At 38.1% G+C, this 14,497-nt stretch overlaps 1 protein-coding gene across 1 annotated transcript in view; it reads left to right on the plus strand.

Moving 5' to 3' along the window:
* EPHA6 (EPH receptor A6) overlaps positions 1 to 14,497 on the plus strand; it is a 359,369-nt gene that overhangs the window by 71,022 nt on the left and 273,850 nt on the right. The gene's annotated exons all lie outside the window — the stretch shown is intronic.

Below are 14,497 nucleotides of genomic sequence, written 5' to 3' on the forward strand. Positions count from 1 at the left end.
TATCAACAGTGAAATGCTACAGGAAATGCTATTTTTCATTCAATGGAGCTGTTCTTAATTTTGTGTGCATGGAGAGACCTAGAAACTTTGTTTTGTGACACCCATGCCCAGAATGGCCACGGCTGCATCGTGCAAAACATGTTACAGAAGGGAAGGCAAAAGCAGCACTTGCACAAATATGAAAATATAATTAGTTCTAGGTACATTACATGCTTTTTAGGCCACTTCTGGCCAGGAACTTGCATCTGAGGGTTCTAGAAAACAAAAATATAATGGAGTGTGCTCTTCTCCACAGAAGAATGAGGACAGAATGGATCAGACTTTCTTTTACTTCCCACTATGCCTGGAGAGCAACTCTGAATTAGACCACCCATTTTGGTGGTATTTGCTGTTTTATAAAGAGGTTTTTTTTCCTGGAAATATACATGGGAACACCACGACAATACAATGTGTGCAGGATGTTCCTGGGACAGTCGTTCACTGCTAGATGAGGGCGGAATTGGAGAAACATGAGATTCCCCTTTGCATTTATCTGCTTTTTCCCATCCAGCCAAATCAAGGCACTTTTATTCTGTTTTCCCTATTTCTTTTTTTCCCCCTCCCTTCTTGTTTCTCTCCTCTTTGCCTTTCAAACTTTTCTGTGGTTTCAGGTTGTAATTTTTGTTTGGCATGGAAGCCTGGGAAAAATTTATGAAGATAAAAGCTTGGGGAGTTTTCTGGATTAGTGACCATACCCAGTATTTAATTTCTCAATGACTCTCTCAGTGGTCACTACTAAGGACAGGATGTTTAAGCAGCTGGGGCTTTTCACTGTTTCTGCCTTTTTTCCACCCTCCAACACCCAGTTATTTTACTTTTCTTCTATAAATATATGAAGAAGAAAATACCTAGATTTAAAAAACCTCTCTACGATTAAAATACTGTTGTGTAGTACACTTTGCATTTCATGTAAATAAATTTTAATGGCATAAACACCCTTATGAAAAAGGTTAAAAATGGGTGAGCTGCCTAGATTTATATTTTTATTGCTACTGTGACTTTCTTAAGACTTGATTTGGGCTGAAGCCTGCCTTATCAATATTACCAGAGATTACTGGAGCACTTTGTTTTATTTAAGCATGACTGCCATTTTAAAATAAAATGTTGCAAGTAAGCAAAACTTGATATTAAAAAAAAAGCTAAAAGAGCAGGCCCATGGGTCTCAGTTTGTGTTAAATATTGCATGCAGTGCTATTGATTCGTGACACTATAGCGTAGTTGTTGGTGTTCTGGCATAGCTTTTCAGCAAAACAGCAATTTTAAAGGCCAAATATTCTTTGGGAAAATAAATTGCAGGAAAAAGCAGGAATCTATACAGTTTCTAACATAACTTTATTTGACAGCATCATTTAAAATAGCATAAGTACCTGCTCATTTCAGCAAGTCAAGTCCTGGCAAAAGAAAAAGTCCACAAAAAGAGCTCCTGCACACCAGAGCTTATAGGATTAGTTTCCAGATGACCTGCTGAAATAAAAATGATGTTTTATGAAGCTGTGGGAGAAAAAAAGCATGGGTAAAGGCAAAATCAAGACTTAAGTCCTTGATTTCAAAGATGCCATAAGTGCAGTTCCCAATAAAATGAGGTTTTTTCTACTCACTTTTTTAGCCCTGCATTTATTTAAGCTTCCAGCCAAAGCCTCTGACTCACCTGAGCTGACTCAAGAGCTGTTGTTTTATGTACAAGAGACTCATGTATTTATTTTACTGTTAGACTCACTACATTTTTAGCACACCGTCATTTTCTTCTTGGCAGAAAAATGTTTGGGTGTAGCAGATGCTCTCCCCTATCAGGTAAAAGCTGCTTTAAGTGACTGTCATCTGAAATTTTTAGTAATTTTTTTTTATTCTTTTCTAATCTTGGGTCTAAGTTCCTCTCCTGCATATATGAAGCTGATGCAGGAATATGCACAAAAGGCAAAGAATGATGAAATATGTGAAATTATATGGAGGATTTGTGTCCAATTTAAATAAATGTTTTCTACAGAATGCTGGATTTCAAGATCTCAAATCATGGGTAAAACTTTTTCATCTGTAAAGGGGACAAAAATATTACTACTCTTGAAGTTTTTAAATTCTTTCGCGTGTATTTATTGTGTTTTTGTCAGCTTGAGGCTTTAGTATAATTTTCCTTTTTCTGTTTCAGTAGCACAAGTGTTACATCAAAGCTGACAGTTCATTCTGTGCCTGTCTTTTGTTTTGGTTACTGATCTCATGGTTTTGTATTTATAATGCTAAGATTAAGTATTTCTTGCTGTGCCAGAACAATGAGTAAGGCAGCAACTCATCAGAGCATGAAAAAACTGATTGCTGTCAACTGTGCTGCTCTTCCCTCCCACATCAAAATCACAGGTTGTCCCAAAAACTCCATCTAATGTGTATAATCTCCAGCAACTCTGAAAGGTGAACTTGAGCATGCCTAGATTACCTGAACTGTCTAATTGGCCTTTGTGAAAAGTCACCAGGTTATTTTCAGAAACCAGTATTGAATGGTGGGACTGAAATAAAAGCACAGATTGTGAGGTTCTGTGACTTGTGCTGTTATGCCCATTTTATTGCTTTCCTGTTGTTGGTGGCAAAGATTAATGAAACTTTTATAAAGTTGGATAGAAACGAGAAGGGAAGTACATTAAACTATCCCAGCTTGCTGCACACTAATTATTGTGTCAGATCTCATTAGGGAACGGATGCACACAGCAGACTCTGCTTGCTTATTTTAACACGTCTGCTTCAAGAAAGGACTCTGCAAATTTGAGAAGGGTTTGCAGGTCAATATTCTACATATGTCAATTTACAAAAGACATTTTTTGCTTCTAACTATCCTTCATTTCATGTCTCAGCAGAAGAGCAGAATAATTAGGGAAGAGTTTTACTCTGTTTGGGGCAGTGGTGGGTGGGAGAGGACTTGAATTCAGCACGCTGTAGTCTAGGAAAATTGTTAGTTTTGCAGGCATGTAATTTCCTGATTGAGACTGATTAGCAGATAATAGAATTTCATGGGTTTTCATATGCAAGCCTCACAAGCATGATAAATAAAGGCAGAAATCTTGAGAGGTGTTTTCATGAGAGTCAAAGCTTTCTATTGAAAACAGATACGTTAAAAAAAAAAGTGCCCTTCCTGTGGTTCTACATAACAAATACAATGCTGCAAAAATAATGCAACTATTTGTACATGAAATTGATAGAAATGGCTTGTTTCAGTCAGTCATACATGCTCATTGTCTATCTCTTCCAACCTACATGTCTGGGATTGATGAAGAGGACAAAAGTGCAGTTAAGGAATGAGCGATGGCTTGGTGATACCTGTGATTATAAGATTCTTCTGTCTCCTTTGGGCTGTGTCTTCCTTCTTGGGCAGCCTCAGTTCCTTGCTCCTTTGTATGGAACCATGGAGCTTGCAGCTTTCTCATTTCTCACAGGCTCCCATTTTTCTCTCCAGAATAATCAGGGTTAGAAGGAGGATGATGTATTCCAAGATTTTGCTCCCTATACAAATATGTGAAAGAGCCAAAGCTTTGAATGTTGGCAAGGTCATGTCATAAAAAGGGAGAAGTGTTGCTCTTGATTACTTTTCCATTCTGTTGTTAAGAGGGAGTTGAAGAACTCAGATTTCTGGTTTAATCATAGGCTAGTAAAGAAATTTTCAGGGAATTGGGAGTATTGTGTTTCTCCATCGTTAACATTCCGCTGTAGCAAAAAGGAAGTAGTTTATAAATGTCAGAAAACTACTAAGTGGTTATCATGTAGTGACTCATTTGATAACAGCAGTTTATATCTGTGTGATAAATATTTTGCCTTTATAAAATGGTAGTTACATGAAGTCATTGCTGTGGTCCCCAGGACAGTTCTTGGACAAAGAGAGGAGTAGGAAGATAAAAACTGAACATGAAGTTGGCTTCTTCATCCCTTTTCCTGGAGTTTTGGTTCTTGTCTAACCTTCTAATTTTGACATTGGATTGGCATTCTCTTCATAATTCTCAAAGCTGAATTGTGCTGCCGTCTTCCATGGCCCTATGAATACTCCATCATTTGTATTCTAGAAAACTGGGAGGTCTGTTAAAAGCATGATTTTAATAGCAGAAAAGCCCACTAAAGTTTAGTTGTTTCCTAGCAGAAATGCATCTTATTCTGCAGAAAAGAGGCTAAAGATTTTTAGTAATGTTCTTTAACGATGGCCTGATTTTGGTGTGTTTTTTTCAATGATATCAAATCAACTTTTCATAAAAGCTTTTTTCAGTGTTTTACGCTTAGACCAGAAAGTCATGGGGCTATTTTAAATTGATATGTGAAGAGCTTCACTGTAGCACAGTTTGGTAAAAAAAAAAACCCAAACACATTGTACTGTCCTTCATCAAAAAAACACCCTGTAAGGACATATGCCAAGAAACCTTTCTCGTTTTACTGCTCTGAAATGACAAACATGAATGGCTTTTCCTTTAAAAGGACATCCTGCTGGTAGGTGATATATTAACTAGAGGCACTGGACCAACATCTCAACAATTGTGTTCAGCTGTAACTTAATAAAGCATTGCTCTCTTTGGGTCAAGTTGGTTTTGACAACAGAGAAAGTTCTGGAAGATAAATGTGCAAAGTGTAATCTCTTGGTAAATTACAAAAGAACCTGACATCTAATTTGACCTCTAGTTGACATTCTGTGACCACCCCCTGCCAGCTGCAGTGATTTTTATCTACAGTAGGTTCCAAATAAAGCTCTAGGTTTCAGCTGGGTGAAAAAAATCTTATTGTACTTAAACACTGAAGTCAGGTATAATTGTTGCAATTGCAGTATCTGAAAAATAAAAAGATAATTATTATCAATTCCAAAAAATAAAAAACCCCCATATATTAAGCAAACAATAAATTAAACAAGCAAACTAAAAATTGTCAGCATGTATTTAGGTACCTTCTTGATCAGGACATGGCCCAAGCACAGTGTGCCCACGTGGTTCAGGTTGCTTTGTGGCATGAACAAGGTCCTTTTGGGAAGCCAGAGCTTCTTCCACATATATTGGGGAGATTGTGGTGTTTCTAAGAAAAATGTGAACTGAAAATAGAGCAAGCAAATGTATAAATCTCTCCACAATAGGTTGTTTTCCTTCAGAAACCTGAACAGCAGAGCTGTGAAATAAATGTAGTTACTGAAGCTCTCCATGTCTTGTCATAAGGAGTTCTTTGTTAAATACCTTTTAGCTGTTTTCTAATTTGGGTGAACCTAAAGGGATTGCAAACCTACATAAGATATCCTGGCCTGCCTACCAACTAAACTGAAATACAGTCAAATGAAATTTTCTCCTTTCTTCCGTTAGCTCTGCCAGAAGTGGATTCACAAAATTACTTTTAATGTAGCTGAAAATATGAGTAATGAGATGAGGGAGGTTGAAAGAGCATGGGATTTATTATTATAGTTCACATCTTTTCTTTTCACACACAGGACCATGTAGAAATGAGATGTCTGAGAGTTTGTTTTGATGATGCACTCCTTGACTGTAGTGAATGGAGTGGGTTTAATGCCAGCTTATTTATAGTGTAGGATAATTAAGAGCTTGAGGCTCCCTCCATTGATGCTCTCAGGAATGGGAGGAAAGTAAGGAGCACTGGGGAAAGGGTAGCAAGTTATTTTCTTCCAGGGCATACTAACAAGTATGGCTGAGCCTGAGCTCCCTGCGAAGACAGGGCTCCTTTACAAGTCCTCAGTAAATAAGTAATTACATAGGAAGGATGAACAACTTGATATACTGGAAAACACTGGGAATTGTTTTGTTTTCCTTTCTCTTCCCTTTTGTTTTTTCCTCTGTTCCTGCCTTGGAGTTCACAGACTATAGATAAGGTTCATGTGGATAGCTTTTTTTTTTTTCCCTTTTAAAAATACTGTAGGCTTCTCATTTTTATGTATTCATTTCTCAGCACATTTTGGACACTTTGTTAAGGATGTTTGCAATCTGTAATAGAAGTTATTCCTTAGAGTTTTTTTGGCATGGCTCTGTTTAACCTAGAAAATGAGTAAGGTTGTAATGCATGTAGCTGAAATACACAAGCCTGTGAATTTGCATGCAAATAAACTGAGCTGCTGCTGATGTTGTTATTCAGTTTGCTCCACTTGTAATAATTGGTTCTTCTGTTCACCTCTCAGATTTTATTTCCAGAGGTCTTAGGCTCAGTTAAATGGCAGGATATAATAGCATTGCTTTGGGCTTTCACTGGAGTATGTCAACATGATCCCTTGCAAGCCAATAAATATAAGTTTGTGCCTTTAATTAGTCACATAGCTCTAATCTTGCTTTTCCCCCTTTTGATGCTCTGCCTCCAAGGGATAAGTAGCTTGAGAAAAAATGAAGTCATGAATTTGTTATTTGTAGGTAGGGATAATGCTTGTTAGGATGGTGGTGGGAGGCTGGAGGTGATTTATGGGAGATGCAAGTGTTCAGTTCTCCAGCAGCAGCTGGGTCACAGGTATTCCAGCCAGATGTGTGCAACAGGAATGGGCTCCACTTCACCAGGCACACAACAGCTGGAGGGGAATGGAGAGTGATTCTGAAGGAGCCCATTAGTAAATGCTCAAAGGAAGAGTTGTGCTGCAGGGGAGCTTTGCAGTGTCATCAGTTCAGCTCCTGTGGGTAGTGTCAGATCAGGGCATCCACACTGATACAGCTCCTGACACACAGCATGCTGGTAAAAATCACTGATCTGTTGCTTCACCTTCCTCTTAATACCTTTAGTTTTGCTTCTTTAGTTTTATGTCTTTAGGCTGAATTAATGCGTTAGTGTTTATAAAGCACTTCACAGATGAAAAGCCTTACATAGCTGCTTTGTGTAATTATTATTTTTAATTGTGTCCATTTGTATAATTTCAATTACAATCACTAATGGACTAGCACAAACTCAGTAAGAAGTAGAAAAGGCAGGATTTCTTTTCTTTATTTAAAAGAAAGCAGACTTTACAAAAAACTGGGGAGAGATGGAAGAAGTGGACAGATACTCTTCTGGGTTTTAGTTCATCCATATTAACCTCATTGCTTGCTAATTGCAGGAATTTAAATATGCCAATGCCCACATAAAACCAAAACCCTCTGAGATCCACTGCTTTTTAGTGGGAAAACCTGGAGCTTGAAATGGTATTTATACAATTTCTGCCATCAGTGGTATTGAAATGCTTTTTTTTTCCTAGAGTGACTAGTCAGGAAATGAAAATGGGAAACTCTGAGTCATAGCCCTGTTTGTGGGTGCACACAGCCAGGACCACTGGTGTGCCAGGATTCTGTGCTATTCACTAAAACTCCACTGCTTGGAATGGTAAAGGCAAAAAAATCTTCCTGCTGCTGCAGGGGAATTTCAAATATCAGAATTGTAGGTTAAAGGCAGGGGAAAGCAAGTAAAACAGAATTGCTATTTGGAAATTTGTGCATTCAAGTCAGATTTGTGAAGTGATGCAATGCACAGTTTCTGAGGAGTTTAAGTGGTGAAAGCAGTCATTTTACTCAGTGTGTGCATTATATCATGGGGCAGACAGGGTCAGCTCTCAAACTGAGGGCTGAGGAAATCTACCAAGTATCTTTGCTTGCCCTGGATTGTTCTGGCTTCCCAGCAGGCCAGCCCAATTGGCAGGGTTAAAGTTCATGGGAAGTGCAGGTCTGCCAGGAGGGGAGTTTATGGCCCAGCTTGGCTACCAAGGGGCTCAGTGAGTCAGAGCCAGTGCAGTGGTGATGTGACAGCCCAGGGCTGCTCACAAACACCTGAATAAAATTAACAGGCAAACTCTGAATTTGTAGAAAGTTCTAAACTAGAAATGTAGAGCTTGCTCTAGGTTTGTTATTTGGGTTTTTTTTTTTTTTTTGTTTTCCCTTAAAGCTTCCTCCACTCTGTTTTTCTGTTTCTAAATACCTGAGGACACAGAAACATTTACCACAACATTATCTGTGCTATTTTGGAGATCCAGCAAGGTCCCTCAGGCCACATAGCTGATGCAGACAGCTACTGTGCAGCATTACCAAAGTACCCAGTGGCTTCACTGAGCAGTGTTGTAATATTCTGCTCCAGTTACTCCAAGGGTACGAGGTGCTGGGAGAGGCAGAGCCAGGATTGCTGCAGCTCCTGATATTCAGGAAATAAAGCAACACAGCAGCAAATAAGTCTTCTACTGTTAAACAGCTAATACTTGATGGAGCTTGATTGGATTGTACCTACAGTTTGATTTACTTATTTTGTAGTTGTAATTTATTTCTCAGTCCTTGTTTGTCTTATTCCAATTAAAAGGAAGTATAAGCATTAACTAAAAGGAAGTATAAGCATTAACAATTACGTATTTTAAGTCATGATATATCTCATTTACTAATTTTCTGCTACATTTAATAATGTAGTGATAGGACGGGGGGAATGGCTTTAAATGGAAAGAGGGCAGCTATAGATTAGGAGGAAATTGTTTCCTGCAAAGGTGGTTAGGAACCAGAACAGGTTGCCCAGAGAAGTTGTGGGTGCTACAACCTGGGACAGTGACGGAGTCCCTGCCCATGGATGATCTTTAAGTCCCTTTCAACCCAAGCCAGTCTGTGGTTCTGTTGAGTGACCAAACTTGATCCTTTCATCCACGCCTCTGTTATTCTGCAGCTGAGCCCTGTGTTTCAACACCTGTATGTTGTTTAGAGCAGTCGTATTCTTCAGGTATTCCTGGTTAATCCCATAAATCTCACTCAGCCAAGTCAAGGTTGCGGGGCTCTTCTTCCCTTTGCCCTGCCAGCATCAGCATTATCAGCATTATTCTGTTTTTTATCACAGCAGACTGCAGCTGCTGGCAGCCAAATGTAGCACACAACTATTGTGATTAGCCAGACCCAGCTCTGTTCTAGTGGAAGATACCTGTAAAACCACTGGGTTATGTATTTTTTATTATTATTTCTTTTGTAAGACAGAGGCCAGTAGAGAAGGTCTCTGTCACAGGTCCCAGGGACTGTGCACTGCTAGATTTTTGCAGGGCACACAGCAGGGTTGAGTGTTAGGAGCTGTGGGATCTTGAAAATGTGTAGACTTTCTGCTCTCACTTTCCATTCTCTGAATACATTGAAAGTGTTGCATTACAAAGGGATGAGATGCCCCTGGAAAGGTGATCAGCAGAACTTTTCAAAACTGAGTTGTGGCATTTCTCACCACCTGCTGAGGTTCTACTAGTGTGTCTCATTTAAAAAGCTTGGCACACCATCCTTGCAGATTCTTGGTGCAAATCATTGAGTCTTGTATAGTCAGTACTGCATTCAGGGAAGCAATGGTCTTGTTCCAGAGTGCTGGGGGAAAAGTATTTTCTATAGTAGTGGCTGGTTTCAATGATATTTCAGTTTATAATAAACAACCTTCGTGTGTATGCATATGTGTGTGAATTCTTTTGGGTTTTCTTCCCATTTTTCTGTACATCTCTTTTCTGAATGAAATTTTTAATTACCTGTTATGGAAGGAATTATGTAGTATTCTCTCTGCCTTCTGTTTTATACTTTCTCTGCCCTGCCCAGACAGGATGAACATCATCCTATGTGTAACTTTTTCATTGGTGGATTATCATGCTCCTGTCTAAATTCTGGTCAGTCAAATCCATGGATTGCCTCACAAGCCTGAGCCCTACATTGGAGTGGGTATTTTGAGATGTAAATACATTTCTTATCATCTTGATCTTTTCTAGTAGATGCACAAAATCCTTTTGTTCAAGACCTCTGATGCCCTTTCCGTCTGGAACAGTCCCAATTCACTCTCCAAGGCTGGAGCAGGGCTGTCTTATTTTGCCTGTTGATCCTAAAGTCCTCTGCTGGCTAATCCCTACATAAATCAATTGTTTCATGCATCTGCAATAGGTCTCGCTTGAATTCCAGGGTTCATCCCCCAAATCTCACCAAATCCAGGTCTTGCTTGCCTGTAGAAAACATTTATATGAACCAGAAGAGTTTTCAGAGCAGAGTTGGATCACCTGGAGCAGCTCATCTCTCAATTGTTCAGTGCTTCATGTAAACAGAAAAGCAACTCACTTTTGGATTTCTATGTTGAGTGCATTAATGACTTTCTCTCCTGTGTTCTCTTGTTTATGTTGCCCTAACTATTCTTTATTTATTCAATTCTGATTTTATTTTCTTTTAATCATGCTTATTTTCACAGTTTTTTGAGGGATTTGCCCTCTCACTCTCATATTCGGTGCCTGAGTGGAAAACAGATGTCACAATTTCCTCTACCACTGCTTTGTGATTGTCATTTTAGTTCTACAGAGCTAATAAATTTGTGCTACATATCACTATTTATTCCCAAAGCAATTTTAAACCACCTCAACTTTAAATGTAAGAACATAAGTAGTTCAGTTGTTGTTCTCTTTTGCCAGCTAAGTCAATTTGTACTTGCTAAGACATATACAAATAGCTGGAGAATTTTGCCTGCTGTTTTTTTCGAATAGGCATATTTTGGAAGTTCATTTTTGTCCCTCATCTTTGGGGGTCTGAGCACCTGTTTTCACATACAAAATTTTAGATCTTGGGAAAAGTGAAGCTGAAGAAAAATGAGTTAGTGGGAAAGGGGAAAAATAATAACTTGATACCTTTACCTTAGAGCAATTCTGCTCTACCTTAGAGCAATTCTGTAGCTTTTTAAAATATTTTTTAGTCTTGCTGTTTTTAATGTCATCATAAATCCCAGCTATGCCTTAAAATGTTCATTTCCTAATGAAATGAAGGAAACGTTCATTTCCTAAGCACATTTCTTTGTGGTAAGTTTTTTTTCTTCAGTTCTATTATGTAGTGTGTAGCTGGTTTTGCTTGAATGTCACTACAGCAGCGAAATGTGTACATGTGCATTGTCAGATGGCAGCTGCATGCCAAGTGCAAGACCTCCTCTGCTGTTTCCTCATTTGGATCACATTTGATCTGATCTCATTTTTATGAAGATCATCTCACTAGAGATTAGGATAAGGGAATATTTGAAAACTTTTAAAACTTTATTTTTACTGTTCTACTTGTTTCCATGGAAATGGGATCTATAAGATTGTCAGGAGTGAACAGCTGGGAGTGTTCTACATGTGTAGATTTCATTAGGTGACTCCCAGCTGAGATCTGGGATGACCTAAATAAGTAGTAAACCATTTAGTGGGGAAAAAAAAGACCAGTTTAGAGAAAACACTATAAGCATTCTTTTTGTCCTCCTTGGATGTGGTAGGGAAATGCTTATTTAACTTTTTTGGGGTACATGAGTTGCATGGACACACTTGGAACTTTCTTCAGACTCTTTTTCAGGATAGTAGCGGTTCTGTACAACAAACACAGTCCATCCCTTTGATAGGATGGACTTTTTAACTGTGACCTGAGCTCTCTCAAGTGGATGTTTGTGGGCAATGAGGGATATATATGTCAGAAAATTGCATTTCTACAGTTCAGGTTCACTGAATTTTCAAATGTCAGCCTATGTTTGCGTGTAAGAAATAGTTGACAATTCCATTTCTGAAATTACCTCACTTGCTGAAGCCAAGAGAATAAACCAGATCTCTCTAGCATGAACCTTATATATTTGTTCTTTAGTTTTGAATGGAAACCTTCCTCTTGTTGCCAGGTAAGAATAAAACTTATCACCACTGAGGATTTGCCTTAACGGTTGTGTCTTCTTAGCAGATAGTAAAACTCAGAATGGCTGAAGTCAACAGGTTTTGCTCCCCAGTTTCCTATCTCATGGTATTTTCAGGCACTACTTCTTCCTTCAGTTCTCTGCATGGAAAGCCAGTGCTTATCCTTGTGTGTTTTGCCCAAGAAGTGGTTTGTGTAGAATATTTTACCCAGGGGTGCCATTGTGTGCCTGATACCCAAATGTGTTCATGTCAAGTCTTCCACAGCCTTCTTTTGTTCAGGGTTGAGCTCAGATACACTGGTTAGGTATGTGCAGGTGCAGAATCCTTCATTTTGAGAGAATTATCCTTAGAATAAAATAAAAAGGATTTCTTGCTTAGAATACAAATTTTGCTGTGTTTGTAAGAGCAGATGTTTTCTTCCATAAACTGGTGAGTGAGGGCATTGGTTACTTATGCCCATGTTCCCTCTTTTTTCTTCAAATGATGAAAAATATCAATAAAGAATCTTGAGGTGTGCAGGATTCTAAAATTGCCATTCCAGGTTACCAAACTGCTGCAGGGCTCAGTGCCTCAATAACTGTTATCTGAGATTAAGAACCCAATATTAATCCATCAATCAGTGTGACAGCTTGTGGGAGAGGTGTCTTTGACTTCATGTGAAGTTTACCTTGATATCAGCTCATTAGGAAGTAGATATTTTCAGCTGCTTGATACGTCTATCCTTATTAATTGGAACAGCTTTCAGTAGTGATGAGTACTAAAAGGTTCTTGCTGTTTTTCCTTAAATTTCTAGTGTTTTGTTTTAAAATAGAATTTAAAAATTTGGAATCCATGAATATAGATTTCAGTATTATATAGCTTCAAGTTGCATTACTTTCTCTTAGTAGAGTTCTCTGTAGAGCTGTCAGATATTAGTCAGATTTAAAAGTGAGAGGTAGTAGTTTGTAGAGGTATGGAAACAGCTGAGACTTTATCTAAATAAAATCCCGTTGTGGTTTGTAGCCTAATCTCATATTTTGTACTTGGATATGATGAGTAATCTTGGAATCTTCTCTCCACCAAAATTGTATGTTCTTCTATTTGAGTGATTTATTCCTCTTTTATGCTGCATGTAAAATGTAAGCACTGAGCCATGCTGGTTTTTATTCCATTTTTCAACTAGAATTTTGAAGTCTTTCCTCCAAATAATACCATGATTTTACCATGCTTTTCCATGAGCCCTGCAACTCCAGGTGTAAGAATTAGCTTTATGCTGCTGCTGCTTCCATCAACATTTGCAGAGGTTTTCCTCATTTGAAAGGATTATAATCAAAAGATTTTGAAGGCAGAGCAGCACATTGGGATTGGCAAAGTTTGAAGGAGGTCTGAACTGTCAGCTTGTCTAAGCCAGACAGCTCGTGGCAGCTTTTGTGAGTGTCAGGTCAGGGATTTTTGTGGGAGCCACCATGTTCCTGTGTAGACATCACCAGTGAGATGCTTCTCTTCATTTGGTTTTGAAGTTTTGTGCAACTTAAGCCTAAAATTTTACAAAATGAGAACTATAATATGAAACACACCCAAAAGAAAACCTGTGTGTGTTTGATTAATTGTTTAGTTTTTTTGTTGACTGCACTAAATTCAACTGCTGCCTTTTCTAACTGTTTTTATCAGATGAGAAATGCAACTGAAAGTTAAAATGAAAAGCAGAGTTTATTTCATGCAGGGAGACCGTGTCCACTATCACAGAGTGAGTTCTGTCAGATGTTTCAGTCACTGAAAATGACATATTGGGGTGGTGGAAGTCACCTTGTTTCCACTCAGTATCTAGGACTGGTACCTTAGAGCACATTCTGTATTTGTAACCACACCTTACCCAGCATGGCCCAGTGCAATGGCTGGGTTGAGATGTTCAATGTTAACCTTTTTCCAAGTATTTTAAATGTATGATGTTTAGACTAACAGCTCAATTAAATTTTTTTGCTGATTTTAAACATTTTTCTTGCCCAAAGGTAAATTTCTCTGAAATAGGAGATCTCAGCAGGCTCTCTGGGAGCAGAGTGGAAAGGCACAGGCACAAAGCATGAGAGATCTGCTTTGAATGGACTAAAGCCCTATCCATGTTTGATCAATCCATTTTGTTTTATTCTTTGAAACCACTTATTGAAGTGCTGAACCTTTACTTTCCTGCAGAAGTAACAGATTTATACTATTAACTGCATGGTTAACAGCTAACTTTAGGACTTTAATTTCTTAGTTCAAATTGAGATATTGATTCGGAGTGAATATATTAATATTTCTGAGAAGAATCCTCTGGTTAAGAGGAGGATATTTTGTATTTTTTTTTCGTAATAATTTTAAGATACAGTATCATATTGAGGCTTTTAAATTAAGCTGGTCTATGCCAGTTTGGAAAGCTCTTCTATATTTTAAAAACAACTTTTTTTTTTTTTTAAACAGCCAACTACTTTTTAATTCTGTTTGGTGTGCTGGAGTTGTTTGGTGATTTTTTTTTTTTTTTTTTTTTACTTCTTTTTTTCTTTTTGAGACCTCTCTGGAGCACCTCCTCTTTCTTTTAATGTGACTTTAATCTTGGGTGGTTTTGGTTCTTGTTTTGTGGGTTTTTTTTTCCTGCTGATTCTACTTCAATGGATCAGTACATCTGAAAACTAAGCTAAAACTTCTGGTGGGGTGCAATACTTTTGCATATAGAACTATAAATAGTTCTGTGTTTTGTTAAAAAAGAAATCTCTAGGGCTATATTGATATCATGACTGCTCAGTAGAAAGTTGATTCAGTTATATTGAAGCTATTTTTGGGATGTTGGTAATCTTTTGAAGTAGCAGATTATATACTGAGTTAAGTGTTTGGTGAGCCTTTGATACAAAGTATATGGAGATAAAGATAAAA

This window comes from Serinus canaria, chromosome 1, assembly GCF_022539315.1.
Source record: "Serinus canaria isolate serCan28SL12 chromosome 1, serCan2020, whole genome shotgun sequence".
NCBI lineage: Eukaryota > Metazoa > Chordata > Aves > Passeriformes > Fringillidae > Serinus > Serinus canaria.